Here is a 20,253-nt window from a genome sequence, read left to right as displayed (position 1 = left end):
ATAATGGCATGTCCGGGTTAAATAACGACAGAAGTGCTGGTAATCAAGCCCTCCCCGCAGACTTTGTGTGGACTATATCATTGACCCAGCAAGCGCCGGTGATCAATGTCTCATGTGAGCGAGTTGCACATTACTACCTTTGGGCAACTGGCAGTGATTGCACGTGTCCACTGCAACAACACAGAGCTGAAGGCCTTCTGCTGCAGAGACATCATGACCAGTGTTAGACCATATATGTTGAGGTAGGAGGTAAACCTGGAGGTGGTGGTGTGAAGAGAAAGAGCAGGAAGTGTGACTCATGTAGATGACGTGCAGGTGAAGGACTGACCTTGTTTCAGCGTGAAAGAAAAAGAAATATAGGGATAGGAATTGAGAACACGTCTCAGTTGAAAACCTGTTCTAAATTACCCCCAGAGATGATCAATTTCTTTAATTGATGTTGGCGTGTTTTTCTGACAGTTGTGCATTGCAAAACAATGACATCAAACTCAAGCATCTACGCTGCTGGAAACAACAAGACAATCGTGACGGAGAGGAAGATACAATTCAAAGCACGGCTTCATTTCACAAAGATGACAGCAGTGCTGCTAAATGTCTGTAAAATGATTTATTACAGTAAGGGTGGAAACACCAGCACTATGCTGAAACATCTTTCTATGTAATGGGCATAAATTCAAGGAATATAATGTATTTGACAACCCATCCATTACCAAGGGTAAATAAAAGTTATATAAACTGTTCAACAGAAAGACACAGAAAATTGATCAACAATCCATAATGGAACTGATAGAGAATCGGACCGATTAGCAGAATCGATAATGTACTTTGTATCAATAAAATCATATATATTCCCATATCTAATGGAATGAAATGTTACCAAGAAATAAGTGAGTAAATAATTAAAGTATTTAAAGTTAATTTAAAAAAAGAAGTCAGATTCTTTAGAAGTCTATGAGAAAATGAGCTTACTTCTCACTTGATTTATTACCTCAGTCAGATCCAGCCTCTCCAAATATATCAATAAAATCATATAAATTCACATATCTAATGAAGGGAAAAGTTACAAAGAAATACAGTAAGTGAGGTAGTAATCAGGAATGAACTCCTAAATAATTATCATAAACTGTATACAAAACTGCATTCTTTTCAATGTCCAGCAGGGGGAGACTCCACTGGTTATAAAAATAAGTCAGATTGTATAGAAGTCTATGAGAAAATGAGCTTACTACTCACTTGATTTATTACCTTTAGGTACCTTCTCAGTCAGATCCACCTTGTCTTCCACATATGGTCACTTCTGGCTCCAAAAAACAAGTTGGTGATGACCAAAATGCCAAACTCAGGACTTTAGAACACTACGTGAATGTGAATAATTCATAGTTCCTTCAGATTTCTCAGCAGAATTTGCAAAGTTACTTTAAGTAAGGTGAGACTACTAAGCGTCACAACATAAAATACTGTAAGTCTGGAGTTTCTGCCTCTGAAACGTCAACTTTTCCACACTTGTTGGGGTTCTCTGCAGTCTCTGTTGTGCAACTTGGCGGTCGGTCGGCTGGCTCTCGGTCAGAGCTCAGTGGAGCGCGAGGCCACTTCAAAAGACAGGGCTGCTCCGGATCCTGCATCCATGGTGTCACAGCCGGCTTCATACTGAGGCAGCAGCCCTTTATCTCTGCTGAAGTCCAGCTAACAAGCTCAATTACAGTGACCACAGCTACAGTAGTGTGGCCTCAGGTTGGATGTGCCTGTGCCGCTCACTGTAGTCAGCTGTGGTGAGAATGTTTTACCTTACAGGGCTTTATTTCTTATCACAGTTCAAGTTAGTGGGGTGAGGGTGACAGCAAAGGTAGGGATTCAGCTGTTGGTATTTTACAGTAATATCAGCCATTCTTACAAAGCACATATGTTGCTATTAGTTAAAATATAATAAAATACAGTAATGTGCAACAGTCTTAGGCAGGTGTGGAAAAATGAATGAATTGATTGATGAGAAGATGAATTGATGCTGGTTTAAAGTCAAAGGGTGGTCACACCAAAAATTGATTTGATTAGAATTTCTTGTTCACTCATTTTGCATTTTGTTAGATAAAAATAAATTATTAACATTTTTAATATTGAAAGCATTCTTATTTTTCACACCTGTCAAAGACTTTTGCACAGTACTAAAGATTTTTTTTATTCTCATTAATATTTTATTATTTACTACTCTAAGGTTGCAAGGCATACTTGATTATTACCATTTATGTAATTTTATACTATAGTTATTACTTTATACTTTTTCTACTATATTGTACTTTTTAATTTACATTTAGCTGACAGCTTTAGTTACTTTTCAGGTCGAGACTTAACATAAAAACATGATACATTTAAAATGATTAAACATTGTATTAGTATTTTAGCAGTTAAAATGAACCCTACCTCTTGACAGTAAAATGCTGCTTACATAAATGCATCATTGATAATAATCCATCATTGATAATAATCCAATAATATATTGATACTTTAACTTGAGGAATCTCAGTGTTGTCTTAGTACTTTTACTGAAGTAAGGGATCTGAATACTTCTTCCATCACTGGATATATCCAGCATTATAAATGTATATGAAAGCCTATGTAGTACAGATGTAAGTAGTTCCCTGACCGGGAATCGACCCCGGGCCGTGGCGGTGAGAGCGCCAAATCCTAACCACTAGACCATCAGGGACTGGTCCAAGCAAGTAATTGAAATTTGTGTGAACTGGACCTTTAAAGGCATTTATATCAGAGAGAATAAAGAAATATACATCAAAAGAGAGAGAGAGAGAGAGAGAAATGCAGAGTAAACATCACTTTCTCTGTCTTCACTGCTGATCAGCATAAATCTCTGTCCTCTCTGTGAATACACCATCGTCATATCGATGCCCTGATTCAAAGAGAAAGCTGTTGGCTTTGTTACCGCTCCAGACAGTGCTCGACTGAAGAGTGGAGGTTGTCTGAAGGTATTTGTACAGTTGGGGGGAAATCTGCCAAATTCACTCATCAGCAGCTAGTACAAATCATTTTGTCAGCTTGTAGGGTTTGGTAAGGTCAGGCTGTCATTCGTTTGGTCTCGAAAAAGACACACATGAAGCCACGGGGGATGCACAGACACAGTACCTACATGTACAGTGGAGGTTTCTCTGGCAGCCACGCTGGCGCTTATCTCACTCAGTAGGGCAGCAGACTCACAGGAGCCCCGAGCTTTAATCAAGAGGATGACAAATTCAGCTTTTCATTTGGTTTCGCAGCGGTGGTTTATCACAAATTACAGTCATGTTGTGATTATTTTTTACATTTATTTGCCTTTAATTAAATAGGCACAGCAGAGAGAGTCTGGAGAATATTTTGGAGACAGATAAAGCTCCCTGGCTCCGGACGTTGCAGTTACATGATAAGCATCCAAAAGCGAGAAACAAGTGGTGCGTGAATGTGACATCAGGAGCTGTCTTACCCAGCATGGTATATCAGAAATAACCACAAAAAATATGAATCCCTATTTTGGCAAAACACACTTACCTCGAGGTCAATGTGGTGGGTGTACTAATGTGAATGAAAGCTCCAGAATAGCTTCTACATGAACTTTGGGGTGAAAATGTTTTAACTGCTGTTTCCGAGATCAAGGGTGAGATTGTTTCGTTTTAGTATTTATTGATCTGCTCTATCTCTCTCAAACAGTTTTCAAGTGGTAAAAAAAAGTGTTTTTATAGACAACTGATGCATGTGGAATCACTAAACTTATTTTTTATTGTTGTCATTTTTACATGTATAGTTAGACCTATCAGATGTTTGTGCTGTGCTTATTTTATGGACTGTGTTTCTCTAGTTTCTTTGATAAGCCAAATCTACCCCACAGTGACATTTCACAAGTTTTGGGTAAACCGGAACTGTGATCTTTTTTAGTTTGTGGCCCAACAGGTAAATTCTCTTCTCCAACACAGCATTACTGAAAGTGATATTATACACAACAAGACTTAGGCTGTATATGTATATCTCTGTTGTCATACAGGAATTTCCTACCTGGATGTTATTGCAAACCATAGACTGTATAGATAATGGATGTAGTCACCGTGACGTCACCTATTGGTTTGTGATGGGATGGAATGAGTAATTTCCATATTTGAGACTCACATTAAATTTGCTATACAATTACTGTTTTCACCAGCTGACTCTAATTGTAGACAACAAACGTGTTTTCATCAATTTAATTAGTTTTGTAGCAAAAAATGAGAAGCAGAGTTTCAAACCTTGTGAAAGGAATATTTAGCCTCTGATTATTGCTTTTGTTCACTAGGAACTAAATAAAATGGTAAAGGCCAAAATTTCATTATATAATTCAATTATATTTCCTGGTTCTAATCATTTTATTATATCTTGTTTAAGTTTTAAAATGTCACTCCAGTTTCACCGACTCAGCACTGAATACCACGATGTTAAAGTCTGACTTCATTCTGCAAACTTTCCTCGCTCACTCATATCTTACTTTTGGATTATTGAGGCATGTCTGGTCCTGGACCTGTGCAGGAACGTTCTGTCCTGGATATTTAAAGTTATCCTCTCCTGCAAATGCTCTGAAAATATTAAAGCAGCTCAAATATATCTATCATTTTGTCCTTCCTCGTTCTCTTTGGTTCAGTTTCTATTACACGGCAGAAGGAGCAGAATATTTTATAGCTCATTGACTCAATTGAGATGGGAAGGGTTCTTCGGACAGACGTAACCTTCTACTTGCTTTTTTACAAGCTCAACTCAATCCCTGACCATGTCTTGGTTCAGCTGACCTCCTAAACCACACTTTCTACAAGCAAATCTTTTACCTCCAACTGATTTATTAGGGTGCTTCCTCCTCCTCTGTTTCCATTTGTACTTAGTATTCTAGTCTCCTCTCAGGCCTGTCTCCTTTGGTACTTTCAGCATCCGCGGGGAGTCAAGTAAATGTCATTTTTTCTGGGAGATAATTGGACATGGGAACATTGCAGGAGGGATTTTCTACGCGCTTCACTCTGACAGTCTGACATCCAGGTTAACGTCTGTTCACGTTGACACTGCTGCACCAGGAAATTCTTGGCCTGACATGGACGATCTGACACATCTGTGCAGCTTTTTTTTTATCCCCATGCCTATGCAATGTGCTCCCCTTACCCTTTTCAGTCAAATTACTCATTAAAATTCAGGGCTGATGAATATTACAGAGGTGAACGGATAAACATCTCTCTGGGACTCTCGTCTGAGGTAAAAGTTCTTCTGGCGGTCAAACACTTGACAATGCTGCAGCTCTTAAAATGTGTTGAGGTGAACAGGTTGGATTTTACTCTAGAATCTCCATTTCTAATGGCAGTTAAAGTAAGTCTTGAACTGGGTTTATATGCAAATGTTACATTTTCAGGGAATATCTCTTGAACATATTTGTAATTGTTTATGACCAAACAGTCTTGGGGACCCCCTGAGAGGAACTACCCACTTGGGAGTTCCCCTGAGAACTACTTCCCATCAGGGACTCTTACGTTGTATTTTCCTTGTTATATATATATATATATATATATATATATATATATATATATATATGTATATTTGGATAAAAAAAGCGTCTGCTAAATGACATGTAAATGACATGTAATATATATATATATATGCTCAGTAAAGCCTGGACTTAACTGTCAGCCATTGTTCGTTGTTTCTGACATTTTTATCCTTACAAGGTTTAACATGATTTTTAAAAAATGACTTTTGCCAATGCATCATTGGCCACATTCGAACAATCAATCTACACCTACGTCTCTGGACCAATCATCGTTGACTCATATGGTTCCTTTTCTGCTGGGAGAGTACCTACCTGGAATAGGGGCTAAAAAATCCCTCAAAGTGCGGTTCTAACAACTTTGATCATTCCTAGTTCTTTCGGCACAAACACAACAAAAAGAGGGGGATTCTTAGAACTATCAGAAATGTCCTTCATTCCCATAGATGTATATAAAGAAAGATGGCCTGACAGATCCCGAAAGTGAAGCCAAAACATCTCGATTGCCCCCTGGTGGCTGGCTGCAGTATAGTTCAAAAACCCTGTCCCTTCCATGTAAGCAGATGGGACATGGGCCAAACTAGAAACTCAAAAGCAGATGTCAAATACATTTTTCCCAAATCTGCCATTTGAGTTAGTTATTATCACCCTGATGTATGTTTGTGTTAACTTGTTTGATAGGTTTTGGTTTAAATAGTTATATGATGCAATAAAGTAGGTGTGTCACAGCCTATACTGTGCTATATTTGGGTCAAGCGAGTGTTTTGGGCAGGAACTCGATACTGGGGCTCACTACCGGGCAAATTTTGGCTCCAAAGAACGTCACCAGTGCAAGATGGCAGCAGCCATATCTGGGATATTTTGGCTTCACTTTTGCACAGTGGAAGGAAGGTCCATTCTTTATCACAATATCCTGTCCAAAACTCCCTTTAATCTTTAAGGAATTTTGGAAACTGTAAAGAAAAATGTTTGCATCCTTATACATAACTTCTTTAGACCAATCTTTTGACTTTATTTGACCCTTAGTAGATCCCGTTCTATCAGTACAGATCCACCAATTGGCAGCAGACGCCGTTCTTTGGAGGCATCTGTTGTATTTCATCAAAGTCTGACTAGATGAGGAACATACCTGATCAGTAAATCACACAACCTTGTTGAGGCCTGGTCCAGCGAAGTTCATCCACTGCTCAAATAGGTGCTTCTAAAAGCTTTATGATATAGAGACTACTCACAGTGCTCCTGTAGGTGGTCATAAATTTGGATTTGCTTCACTCCAGCGAGCATTTTCGCTGATTGCAGCAATTCCGTTAAAATGTATTGATTATGCCATTTATGGTGGTGTAACCAGGCTGTAACACCGCTCAGAAGATCTTGGTGTGTGTGTGTGTGTGTGTGTCTATGCCTAGATTGAAGCCAAATCTGGTTCTCAAGTTTAATCTTCAGAAATGATAGTTCGCATTTTTTAAGAACAAAAACTTGCCTAAATACTGTATAACACCATAGCGTATCATGCAAAAAACGTTTTTTTTTGTCTGTTTTCATGATAAATCAATGGATCTTAAACATACTGTCCATGACCACAAGACAATATTGTGATTTATTAACGTTAATCCCCCAAAATTTCCTCTTGGAAGCCCCCATGGTAGATAAACCATAAAGTGCCCTCTTGGGAGCATTTCCAGTAGAGAAAGTGTGGTGTCAGTCTGCCACTGCAAAAAAATTCAACAGATTAACTAAAATGATTTTAATTCCCAACCTGATCCCAATCTGAATGTGCCAGAAATTTAATTTGGTACCCAAGTGAATAAGTGTGAATTATGAATATGAAGTTTATATCCAGCTTATTTGCAGTCAAAACAGTCACATCCTCTCCAAGACATATTTGGCACTGCAAATTTGTATTATATAAATAAACATAGGGCTGGGTGATATGGCCAAAATGGATGGATGGATGGATGGATGGATGGGTGGATGGATGGATGGATGGATGGATGGATGGATAGATAGATAGATAGATAGATAGATAGATAGATAGATAGATACTGCCCAGCCCTATTTTAAAATATTTTGCAAAGTAGTTGAATTTATAAACATCTTATTCATCATACTCACAGCGGTTGAGACTGGGTTGTGTATTTTAACATTTTTGTGATGTTAAGTAATCTGTTTATCTGTTTTATCTGTTGATAAACTTAGATGTTGCTCTGCAAGTTCTGTTGGAAGATGTTTTTTAAGTCTTGTGTCATAGCTATGTGTAATAATTTAGTCACTAGTTTCCACTTTTGAAACTCAGTTTCTTCCGGTCTCTCTGAAGTCCTTACACTGATGATTGACAGACCTATTTAAAAGCCAGCATATACTGCTAATTGGTACACCACCTGTGTAGACAGCCACGTTAGCATATAGTTACTTCAAAGTTCAAGTCCTTTTTCATGTGGGGATATTTAAGTCTCTCCTTTTATTCCTTGAGAATAATGATTTAACTCCAAAGGTGTCAGCACAAGGAGCGTTAATGAACCTTGATAGTGCGCCCATCCCCGTGGCAGGTTTCTCCTCTACTCCCCCTCATAGTCCGACCATGTGATTGACAGACAGGCTTTCTTTTATTTCAGTGGGTGGTGCGTTACATAAGGCGGATGGTTGATGGAGGGATGATTGCCCTCTATGCTGCTGCACTCCATGTAATCTTGGACATCTAAGGGCTGGAAGTAATGTCTTTTAGCCACAGGCCAATACAATGCATAGTTAAACACGCCGTAGGGTTTTTAAAGTCATTATAGATTTAAAGTAGTCATATTTGGTTCAAGGGATTTCCTGAATCAAGTAAAAATGCACTGAATAAACATGCAGGTCTCACTAAAACAAGACTTGAGTACATCCTAAAACTTTAAAATACCACTTTGTGGATATTTTATAGGCTGATTCAGGTACTATTCTTCAAGTTTTACTAGTTTTAGGTCAGCAACAATTGCAGTTAAATAAATGTTTCATCTCTGCACAAGAGTTTTACTACTGGCAGTGTGGAGACAGTGTGGATATATTTGCTAGCAAGCCCCGGAGCAAAAACTGCACCTCCATGTCTCCTTTCTAAGTGTAGTAATAGTGTTGGTCAGCTCCGGAATATTAAAGGTATTTTAACTAGATTATGATGTGTGATACAGCAGTAGCTTTAATGTGAGACCGACACAAGTTATGAAAAACAATCTTAGAATGAAAAGCTAAATCTGTTAACAATAAAACCTTAAAGTAAACGCTGAATTTGCAGGTGCCCAGTCTGGTATGACCAGTAGCTTTTAATGGCTAATTTAGATAATTAAGCTATTTTAGATTTAGAAAAGATATTGCTTTATTTTGCTTTTAAGTGCATCTTAAAAGCAAGAGTGAATCTTTTCTTTTTTCAAACGTAACACGCAGCCAGATAAACAATAGTTTAATTTTGAATGCAAATTTGAAACAAAAAGTATGTTTTGACAGAAAAAAACAAGCAAGAGATGAATAAGCTCCATCCACTCCACTGTGGGTGAAAGCTCAAGAACAATGTTAAAAAGAAGACTTTGATTGAAATTGGAAATACAGGTTCCAAGTTCAGAAATGCACATTAAAAAAATAACATTTTCTCTAAGATTTTCATTTAAATACTTTTATTTTAAGACCACAGATAAGTTGACATTTTTAAATCAAAGGTATGTTGAATATAAACGTTTCCAAACAGCTGCATTATAACAACCGCAAACCATTGTAAAGAGATGACAATTGCTCTTTTAAACACTTTAAAAATACTTTGGTTAAGGTTTGGCACCAATACCACTTGGCATGAAAAAAGGGGTTAGGCTGAAAAAACACTGTTTTGGACACAATTCTTACTTTAAACAATGGGACATGGAGTCCTGGTTGGTTGGTTGGTTGGTTGGATCCATCCATCTCCCCTCCTCCTCTCACAATGTTGAACCTACGCCGTTTTTAAAATCACATTGCTTCGTTAACGGACAAAAAATACGGTTGAATCCAACATATCTGTGGTTTGCAGGTCTGTAAAATCCCAACATTTCTAACTTGTAATTGGGCTGTGTCATTAAACCAAATGACTCCAGATAATCTTGGTAAATGTACTGGTTTAATGTAATTACCTCCATATGCTGCAATTACCACTTGTCACCAAAGTGGCCGCTGTACAGCAAGAAAATGTCATGGTCCCACTTTAAGGCTCTTTTCTTTTCAGTTGCTATTAATTATTTAATCAAATTACCACCAATTAATTGGGACTAATGAGACCCCTGAGAGTCTGGGACCCAGAGGCAGGAAATCACTCTGCCAAGCTGCTAATGGAGCCGTGTGTGTTTGTAGATAACAGATTGAACAGTTATTGGAATAAAGAAAATCCAAATAACTGTTTTTATTTCTGCAGTGTGGTCAGAATTGCCTGGGTGGAGATGGCAGATCTGTAAACATGGTCTCAGTATTTCTAACATCACTATTACTGCCCTGCATCCATTCACTATGTTGCTGTAGCAACAAGAGAAAACCCACTGTGTACAGTACTAAAAAAAGAAAGAAAGAGTGTCATTGGAAACTCTGGGAATTTTCCTCCATGTGTGCCAGTCTTTAAAAATCATTAGCAGTGAAATTAGAAAAAGTGGAATAATTCACTGATATGGTTGGGGCATTTCTTTGTTCCGATTATGAACAGTAATGGCTTCCTCAGGGGGCCTTAAATAGAAAACCGAGGCATCCATCAAGCCCTAATGCTTATGATATCATTGAATAGTTAATTACCTCCAAGCCATTTATGCGCCATCCAGTCGGAACAACTGAGCAAATGTAGCTGAATGCATTAATTAAATACATCCTTAAAGTGTAAGTTAATAACACCTGATCTACATTGTCAAGAAAATCCAGAATTTCAGCCGTGATGTGGATTGTAATGACTCCACCATGTAAATGTGTATTCTTGGCTGGATTTAAGAGTGTAATCCTTTCTAACATAATTATCTCTCTCTTTCTTTCCATGCTACTGGACTTCATCTCGGCTCCGTCCACTACAGGTAAGCCTCTTTGTGTTGCACTAACATCGGGCTCAGTGTATTCTCTCACAGTACTTGCAGCGTAATGGTTCAGGCCGTTTGCCAAGCATGAAAACAATTTACTGCAGCCTAACAAGTTGTGAAATTGGAATCTGTACATTTTCCAACTGTATTACAGCCAGTGGATGTGCTGGCTTTCTTTCATTGCTCTGAAGTTGGCAGCACGGAAAGCAAATGTTATTTTGTTGGTATGTTGTGTAACTGATTAGAGGAAGCAGAGAGAAAATCCTCCTCTCTTGTCTTCCCGTCTCAACAATTCAGTGTGTGTGACATCTCTTTACTGGGCTGCAGCTGATTATTCCTTTTATTATGTTTTGTTCTTTTAACAGTTTAGAAAGTGTGATATCTCATTACCAGGCCACTTCTTTGCTGCTGGTTGGCTGTATTTTAATCTCAGGAGGTTTGTTATCTCAAATCCATGCTTCAGTGAAGCACTGCACACTTAGATCCTGCTGTAAATTGTTTTAAAAAAGCAGCTGCGGTGCTTTTAAACCATATTCTTGATATGCACACTTCACTATTATCTTATATCTTGTGTAACCTTGCTTGTCTAGCTCTTGTACAATATTTAAACAGGTGTTATCTGCATCTGATGAATAACTGAACATATAAAATGCTGAATATATCCAGTGCACCAGAACTTTCAGCAGCTGCCTGTACATGACCTGCTCTTATCAGAAACTTTGACCACCTGTGCTAATAAACTAAACAAAGACTTTAAACTGCAATCAGGAGAGCACGTTTCCAGAAAATGATGGAGATTGTAGTTGGTTAGAAACAGCTGGCTGTGCATTTTGGTTCAGAATTATCAAACCATTAAGTACTCGGGGTGCTGTGCAGGTCAGCTTTGATGCAAAACTTTCTGTTTCATCAATAATATTTCTGTGTGGGCTGTCCAGCTGCTGATGCTCTTTGGTGTTTTTGGAGAAACTTCTTCACCAAATAGACTCCAGCACCACAGCAGTACATATTGCTTTTGCAAACTTTGTTTGATGACACTTTATGTTGTAGGACGTAACAAATAGAGCCTGCCAACTCGATAACGCCGCCATGAACATATTTCATTCTTCAGACAGAAGAAGAGCTGGACACTTGAAACATCACTTAGTGACTTAAATAGGTGTTCATTGGACTCTTTATTCTCTTTATACTCTTTATTGTCTGGATGTGTGTTCTAAACTTTTTTTTGCACTTCATATATATTTTCCCATTGTTGCTTTGAAAGAAAGAATGTAAGGAATGGAGTACACAATGTGTTTGTGCACTCTAAGCTGCACATAAAATGCAAATGTTGCATGTTGTAAGCTGCAGCATGTCCGGCTAGCATGTTAATGCATTTACTGTTGCAGTAATCCAGCCAAGCATCACCTCCAAGACTAAGCATTTTATACTTGCAGGTTGCACTGTTCATAATAGTATATCAACTGTGTAGTATTCCCTTTTATGTAGAAGAGGATCCTGGATGCTTCTCTATCAGAGTGTAAGCTAATGCTGTCCTGCTTTCCATTGGATTTGGGGAAGTTTATACCCCAGCCAAATTCATTATACAAGATTAGCCACAGCATTACTTAGACCTTATCTTAAAAGCCTTTTCCCTCGTCAAAATTACAGTGAAAATACATATTTTTCTTGTTTTAAAAAGTATGTAAGCTAAACTAATAAAAGAACAATCCCTACATTCTTTGTTATGGCCAGCAGGGAGCGACTCTGCAGCCTGAAGTTTGATTGCATTGCAGTCTATAAGAAAATGACCATACTTAACATTTCCTTTATGAGTTTATGGTCTCAATCGCTAATTTCAAGTCTTCTTCAACACAGCATGATGTTCATTTTGTAAATTATGGTCCCACCTAGAGTAAAATAGATGAAAATGCATGCTTATGGGCTACCTTTTGATTGACAAGTTGCTACCAGGGGGTTGTCCAGTCTTGGTGTTGTCCATTTTTTTTTGTCTTTCACAGTGTGTTTTCAGTTCATGAAAGGAAATTGTAACATTTTGGTCTACTAAAAAATGTTTTGTTCTTCGTTCAGTTGTACTAAAAGACACTCTCAAGAGTTGGCTGTTCATTTTGGTCTCTGAAAACCCCCCAACATGGCACCCAAAAACCAAGATGGTGACAAAAGGCTTCAAAATAGTAGTTCACAAACTAATAGATGACATCATACACAGTCTATGCTTTAGCCTCAGCCTTTAATATCATGTATATAGCCATAATGGGAATATTTTATGCCTAGTTAATCTTGCCAGCAGGTCAGCTCAAATGCAAAAATGTGAAATTTGCCCAGCGGCAAGGATACAATCCGACATGTGTTTTTCCAATTAGTGGTAATAATAAATGAATACCAACTCTGGGTGTAAATTGAGCATTTCTTTAAAGAGAATTCTTCTGGAAACAGCTCATAAACTCAATGCAACTAAATTCTTAAAACTGTTTGTAAACTTAGTATCTTTCTTCTTTGTAATTAGTAGCAAATGAGGTGTGAGTTACAGTTAAATGGAGCAGTTACAGTGCTGTGTGTTGATTATTATGATGTTGTAGTATCTGTTTCTCCACTGTCAGTTTTACTGTTTCTGTCAGGATTCCCTTTAGCTGTTTTGGATGCTGCTGTTACAGAGTGTTTCATGTATTTCGCTTTAATGTTTCTTCCAGGACGGATTTGAAGCTTTGATCCTGTAGCAACACTATACTCTGGCCACCATTCGAAATTATTGCCCACTGAGTGCCAAATGCAGGCAAAAATTGGCTTTGGCGCGGAAATAAAATGGGGTCACCGGCTGGTTGGGTGGTAATTTATTTGGAAATTACTGCCAGGCTGAAATGACTGCTTTTTATGTGGTCTGACCAGCTGAGATGATGTTGGAACAATAATATGACCCCTGTATGACCCACTAAAAGAATGTGATGTGAAGATGTAAGGAAATAAAACCCAAATCATAAAAAACTGTATCACATCCCGAAGTCTGAAGCCAGTAATAGCTGCATTTTACTGCACAACACAAATACTTTCAGCAGAAAAAACATTCTTAGGATTTTTCTGTCTCTGTGAGAGGTGGAATGACGTGGTTTAATGGTCAGTAAAAAATAGGTTTGGATGGTAAATTTCTCAGTTTACCTGTCACTGGCAGATGGGCCAGAAAGTAAATTTGGGTTCCTGGCTCCGGCTGTCGGGCTCTGCAACAGGCGTCTGAGAATTAGATGGCTGAAATTAGCATGATGAATGCAGCAGTGCTATTCATCATAGCAAGAGGCTCTCTATCACAGTGTAATTACCACTCTGCCACTGTTTGCTCTTCTCACAGATGAAAGGGGGGAAAGGAGCAGATTCTCAACCTTGAATGTGCCCTGTTTGTTGTCGTGGTCTTCTTCTTTCTCTAACTTTAGTATTTCAGTCTTGCCCGTGTTGTTTGGCTTGGTAGAGGTTGAAGAAACTTTTGCATTATGCAAAGTGCTGAGCTGTTGAGATGGTCAGTCAAATGCTAAGAGGTAATGTGTGCAGGACTGGGTTAGGAATGTCAAAATTATGTTTGATTATTCCCTCTGTGAACTATTTCAATGTTTATTTTATGCATCAAGATAGCAAACCAACCAATACACCAAAAGACAGAACTACTCATATCAGTATATTTATTTCAACATACTTTTTTAATATCTACATCCTGTTATATAGCGTTAAATTTAATTTAAAGACAGCAGAACTCTCTCTCACTGAATTGTGCCATCTTGAGACTGCTTTAAATAAGGAATTGGGCTCAGATAATTTTTTTGCCCCTTTCCAGGTGATCAGCTCGTCAAGTTGAATGTTCACCTGCAGGCACATATTCCAGCTCTGCCATTTCATTTTCGCACACCACAGTCAGGTAATTCACCTTCTGTGCTAGACTCTGCAATTGTTGTTAATGGCGGACAGGTTAAAGATTCTTGGTAGAACTTATACATCCTGTTTGGACTTGGTTTTAATGCGTCTTGTGCGATCAGATGTCAAGTGGACATATTACACATTGCCATTAAAACCTGTGTGTATCAAGCGTCTCCAAGGGTGTCCAGCTGACCACTTGTGTTAACATTTCATTATTAACTTCACCACTTCAGCTAGCTCAAATAGCCCTACGAACATTTATCACGTCGGATAACAACAACTTTAAATGTATTTCTCTGGCTATTTAAAAAGATATTGGATGAACCTATCGACATGTATGGCCCTTTTGCAATTAATTACATTAGCAGGAAAAAATAATTTGTGACGAGCAATCTGTTGTGCTCAACCATTTGGGCTCTGTCATCAAAATGACCACCGCACAGCTCAAGGTGGGGAAAAATCGATACAACATAGTATCGCAATATTTTGTGTGGAAATATTATATTACACTTACCAATAAAGATTAGTTCAGTTTCCATGCAAACTCCGAATAGCATACACTATTTTTACTATCATATCCAGTATATTTAATCAAGTTCTCTTAGGTACTGTTCGAACACTTGGAAATATATAAGGAGAAGCAGAAAAAGTCTGTTCTCTATACATTGACGTATACAGCAGCTGTAGGAGGTGATAAATCATACTTCTATTTCCTGTAGCGACACTATAGCTTCTGCCACCATAAATAAACCAACAATCGCACACTGTACGCCTCCACCCACAACCTCAGTTTTCAGTGCGATGGACCGACGACACCTAAAGGATTCATTTTTTTCCTTTGTTTTATTGATGCCTGATGAAAGCTAAAGAAATAATTGCTTTTGTGAAAGACTCGTCTAGACATTGAGGACATTTCTCTTTCAGAATTAATACATTCTGGCATTTGTGAGATAAAAAGAGAAGCTCCGGTAACAATGATGAATGGCTTTGACTTGTTCTTGCATAGTGCATAAGGTGTCGCTTGTAACACCTGTATCCCAGGTGTGATGGCATTTCCACCAGTGACCTCAGCCAGCTTGAGAGAAATGGCTGAAATGCTGCAGCTCCTGTACAGTATATTACACTACAAGTGATTTATTATTCAGCCCCGGGGGAATATAAAAAGGGTTACGTTACCCCTGATGTGAAGCGACATTAGAGGATTGACTTTTTGTTCAGCTCACTCCCACTTTCCACCACTTGTTATTTTCTCCCAACCTAATCACATTCAAATCACACAGCTACAGCTTGATTCCATCGGTGGAGCAGCAGGGAGCCTTTTCTCTTTCTTCCCCCTTCTTTTTATTTCTTACTTCCTCTCTTCTGGCTATATGGTAAAGTCACTGCTTATAACAGTGGTAAAATCTTGTTAGTATTCATGTTGCGGCTGCCCTCTGACTTCTGCATTTGTCATTTAAAGGGATATAATTAGCTAATGGAGTGTGTCTGACTCAGGTCAGTTAGTCTGAGGCAGAGTTCTAGTCAAAAGATTCAACCAGCCCCTCAATTCCATTTAGCCCCGAATATGATTTAACTCGATAGATGTTGGCTGCTGTTGCTTTTGCTTTTAAAAAGCCCCTTGAATAAATGAATGCCAAAGCACACAGTGGAACAACTGCTATAAATGATACAATGAAAATGTAATTCATGTCAGGACGAAATACACTTTATTCGGCTGAATCTTCTGTGCTCTTTATCGAATATTTATGCACAGAAAATGGCAAATAAATCCTCCCGGACGCTCCTGTTTTAATTGCTTCGGAGCTGGGTTGATTGTTTTGTTATCCCCACACCTGTTGACCTAAATTTCATCTCAAGAGTTACCTGTGTTTCCTCACTGTGCAGCTCCGCAGACCACAATGCTTTGCACTTATAAACAAAGTTATATAACGTGTCAGGGCGCAACAGAGGGAGCCAAAATTCTGCAGAGCATTTTAAGAAGCATCTCTAAAGCTTGCTCGGTGAATTATTCAGAGCTGCTACCATGAAGATGCATAAGCCGCTGCCCTCGTCTTACGTGTTTGCTGTCATGTTTCTCCGTGAAGGACAAGGGTACGTCGGCCACCCGGGGTTCAGGGAGCTCTCCCATGCCAGGGTTACACAGGCTTTTTGGCTGTAAAGCAAGCAGACTTAATCATATTGTTGGACGGCTGCCTTTTGAGGGTCAGTGGTCAAAGTCAGAAAAGCCAGCTTCTTATAAAAGATGCAAGAAATGGATAAAAAGTTTATAAAATGTTTTTATAAAATGGTATCTAGAGTGTATTTGGGGTAGGTCACACTTAACTTGTAATATATTTATTCATACATGCATCATTTAATCCTAATCTTTCTAGTGGTATTGTATGGATGCATTTATTCTTTAAGGTTTTCAATCCTTGTTTGATGTTTTATGTATTCAGGTGGCGACTGTGAGGGAATCAGGTACAAATTTAAGTGACTTTATTAAATAGATTAAACATTAAATTGTGTAAAAGAAGAGGATCTATCTTTTGGATCTGAAAAGTGAAGCCAATTCTGAATTGCCTTAAACCTGCATTCTTTCTAATGACCAGCAGGGGGCGACTCCACTGGTTGTCAAACTGTACAGAAGTCAATTAGAGAAGGATTGATTGACTTGATTTATTACTTCTGTAAACATTTTCAAGTTTTTGTCTTTAATCTGTAGTTTCAAGTCTTCTTTAAATACAGCAAGATGATCATATCATAAATGATGTTCTCAGTAAGAGTAAAATATATGCTAAAATAGGCGTACTTTCTTCTAGTCCACCTTACAGATTTTTAGGCTACGGTGTCACTAGCTTGTTAAAACAGCTGGTTAGCTTGTCGGAGAGCATCTGAAGCTAGCGGTAGTGGTGTTGAAGTCATGCGACTGTGGAGTAGTTTGCTATAGAATGATGTTAGCTTTTTTCTTCTATCAGCTGCATTAATGCTTGAAATGTCATAAAAGTGGTTTTCATTTGTGAAGAATATCCTGCTGAACGAAACACATCAGTGTCCGGAACGTCTGTTTGCCACAGAGCTTATTTTCTACAATGATCCAAAATCCAATGCAAAAATCCCATAGGCGAATTCTCAGTAGACCCCATGGGGAGGCTAACTGCTGAGTTGGCCTACAAAAATACATCATATCATCATCATGCAAAGACCAAAAGCAAAGCATTAAAAAATCCATTTCAAAATCATAAAAGAAAAAAATCCAGACACTTAAGTCATTGACAACCCCTACCACCACTAATGACTACATCCTCTTCTTTTATGCAGTCTATGGTTTAAAGTAATACAAAAAAAACCCCAAAACATTTCAGGCAGCCTCAAACAATGAGAGCTACCATATACATATAGTAAATACATTGAAATAATTGGTGTTAAAAACATGGTTTGATTTCATGAAAATCTTAGGCATTGCAATATAAATCTGTTCTCCTCGTATTCACGGCATGCTGGTTGACTTAAAGTGCTCAGGAAGAAGCCGTTCTCTTCCCAGAATGCCCCTGTGGCCTGGCTGTCTCCCTGCTCTGGGCCGGGCTGTCAGCCTTCCTCACATCAGCAGGGTGAGGCGGGCCGAGCTGAGAGGTCACGGCTGGACAATCTACTGTCTGCATGTCTCGCCGGGACTGTGCCTCGCGCTCATAACTGTCAGGGAAATAGATAAAGAGGTGTGTGTGTTTGTGTGTGTGTGTGGTATTGCATAAGAGCACGTGTTGGGGAAACACGCTGATATTTAAACCAGTTCCTACCTTAAATATCTCCACTTTAACCTGGGATTTTGACTTCAAATTGTATCGTGTCAACTGGCGTGAAGCCTCTCTCCTCTTTTAAGATGTAAAGCTTCCTGACATGTCTCTAGAGTTTTCCTCAAAGAAGTGTCATTTTCTCAATAGTAGTGCTGTGATGTGTCTCTTGGCCAAAAACTACCAGTGAGGACACAGAGGTCGTGTCCCCTGCAATTTTTTTATGTCACGTCCACTTCTATTTTTCACACATAGCTGAGATTTAGCTCGATTTTAGCAGTCTGAGTTTAACAGCACATCAGGAACTTTTCAGTGCAGGACATCCAGTCTGGCTTGTGACCTTTCTCAGTTTGGTTTTCTGCATGATCCAAATAGTCTTATTAGTGTAAGTCCCCATTTGTAATTGCCACTTCTCCTATCAGGATGCAGCCTAAATATGATTTGGGCATTTTATTTACACTAAGCTGCATAAATGCGTCTCTATTAGCAGCCAGTCAAAAAAACAGGTAGTGCTGGAGACTTGGTGATGTATATTAGTTTCTCTATTTTGTTCTGGCTGTCTTCATTCCCTCAAAGGTCAGCACTGTCAGGAAGATTTGCAAGAAGTCAATAAGTAATCCATGTGTCAAATTTCAGGACTAGGCAAATTGACTGCATAATTTCACTGAAATTAATTGATTTTGTTCGAAAAAACCACCGTTGTTATGCAGTTATTGTCAGTGTGATTGAGCCTCTAACCAAATCTGAAATGATATTGCATCTATTTTGTTTTTTTATACAGAAACCTACATCAGATCACATGGGGAAACATATTTTAGAAGGGCTTGAGAAAGTAGCACTTTGATGCTAAAACATACATAATTTACCCACAATGTGAATGATTTTTGTACCATGAGTTAATGAGATTTTTTCAAAGTCTATATGGGAGGCAAAATTTGTGTTCCCTCGCTGTACATACAGAACCGTGACCTCCAACTATAGAGTTCAAAAATGAATTTTACATTCGATTTATTACTCCCACATACTCCCATATTGCCAATGAGCCTCAGGGCCAGAATCCTGGTTACCAGATTTGATTTTACACTGCGTGGCAATCTTGTTTTGCAGATATGCATGTGTAGTCCAGGGACCAGTGGTCTGCAGAGACACTGCTGCTCAGCCTGGCGTGAAGTTAAGTATTATGGGTCAAGGTTCAAGTCTTCGTTCAAACTGGATAACAAATTGGTCTCAGGCGAATATAACGTCGGTGTATGAATATATCGCTTTCAAATTTGTGTTAATGGTGTCAAGTGGCTCTGCAAGATCTGCCTTTTGCTTATTTTTTTCTGGTATTTTATCAGGTCAAAACTTGACCACAAATGTTTATGTTTTTATGCTCCAAGGTGTTATGTTGTAGGGTCGTCCGTCTTTTCGTCTGTTACATTCTTGTGAATGTGATCTCGGGAACGCCTGGAGGGAATTTCTTCTAATTTGGCACCATCGTTCACTTGGACTCAAGGATGGACTGATTTTGATTTTAGATGTCAAAAGTCAAGGTCACTTTGACCACATGTATGTGATATTTTAGGTACAACTTTAAGGATTCCTTTCAGATTCGGCTCAAACTTCCACATGGACTCAAGGATGAACTGATTTTGATTTTGGATGTCAAAGGTTAAAATATGTGTGACATCATAAATGGGATACCTTAGGGACAAATTTAGGGAATTTCTTCAAAGTTAGAACAAACTTCCACTTGGACTCAATGATGAATTGATTTTGATTTTGAAGGTCAAAGGTCAAAGTATGCGTGACCCCATGAATGGTACAACTCAGGAACAACTTTAGGGAATTTCTCTGAATTTGGCACAAGCGTCCACTTGGACTCAAGGATGAACTGATCCAATTTTGAAAGTCAAAGATGACTGTGACCTCACATTTTTGCCTATAACTAAAGAATGCAAGCACTAATTATCACAAAACTTTACACAAATGTCTAACAGGATAGTGATTTCATTTGTTAGGGCCAAATGTC

At 38.5% G+C, this 20,253-nt stretch overlaps 1 protein-coding gene and 1 non-coding gene across 2 annotated transcripts in view; one reads left to right on the top strand and one right to left on the bottom strand.

Moving 5' to 3' along the window:
- LOC131961059 (ankyrin repeat and BTB/POZ domain-containing protein 3-A) overlaps positions 1 to 20,253 on the top strand; it is a 225,056-nt gene that overhangs the window by 59,338 nt on the left and 145,465 nt on the right. The gene's annotated exons all lie outside the window — the stretch shown is intronic.
- Positions 2,630 to 2,701, bottom strand: trnae-cuc (transfer RNA glutamic acid (anticodon CUC)). Its single transcript has one exon. It is a non-coding gene; the product is annotated as a tRNA-Glu (tRNA).

This window comes from Centropristis striata, chromosome 22 (genome assembly GCF_030273125.1).
Source record: "Centropristis striata isolate RG_2023a ecotype Rhode Island chromosome 22, C.striata_1.0, whole genome shotgun sequence".
Lineage (NCBI taxonomy): Eukaryota > Metazoa > Chordata > Actinopteri > Perciformes > Serranidae > Centropristis > Centropristis striata.
Note: the sequence above shows the minus strand (reverse complement) of the source record. Positions and strands in the feature narration are given on the sequence as shown.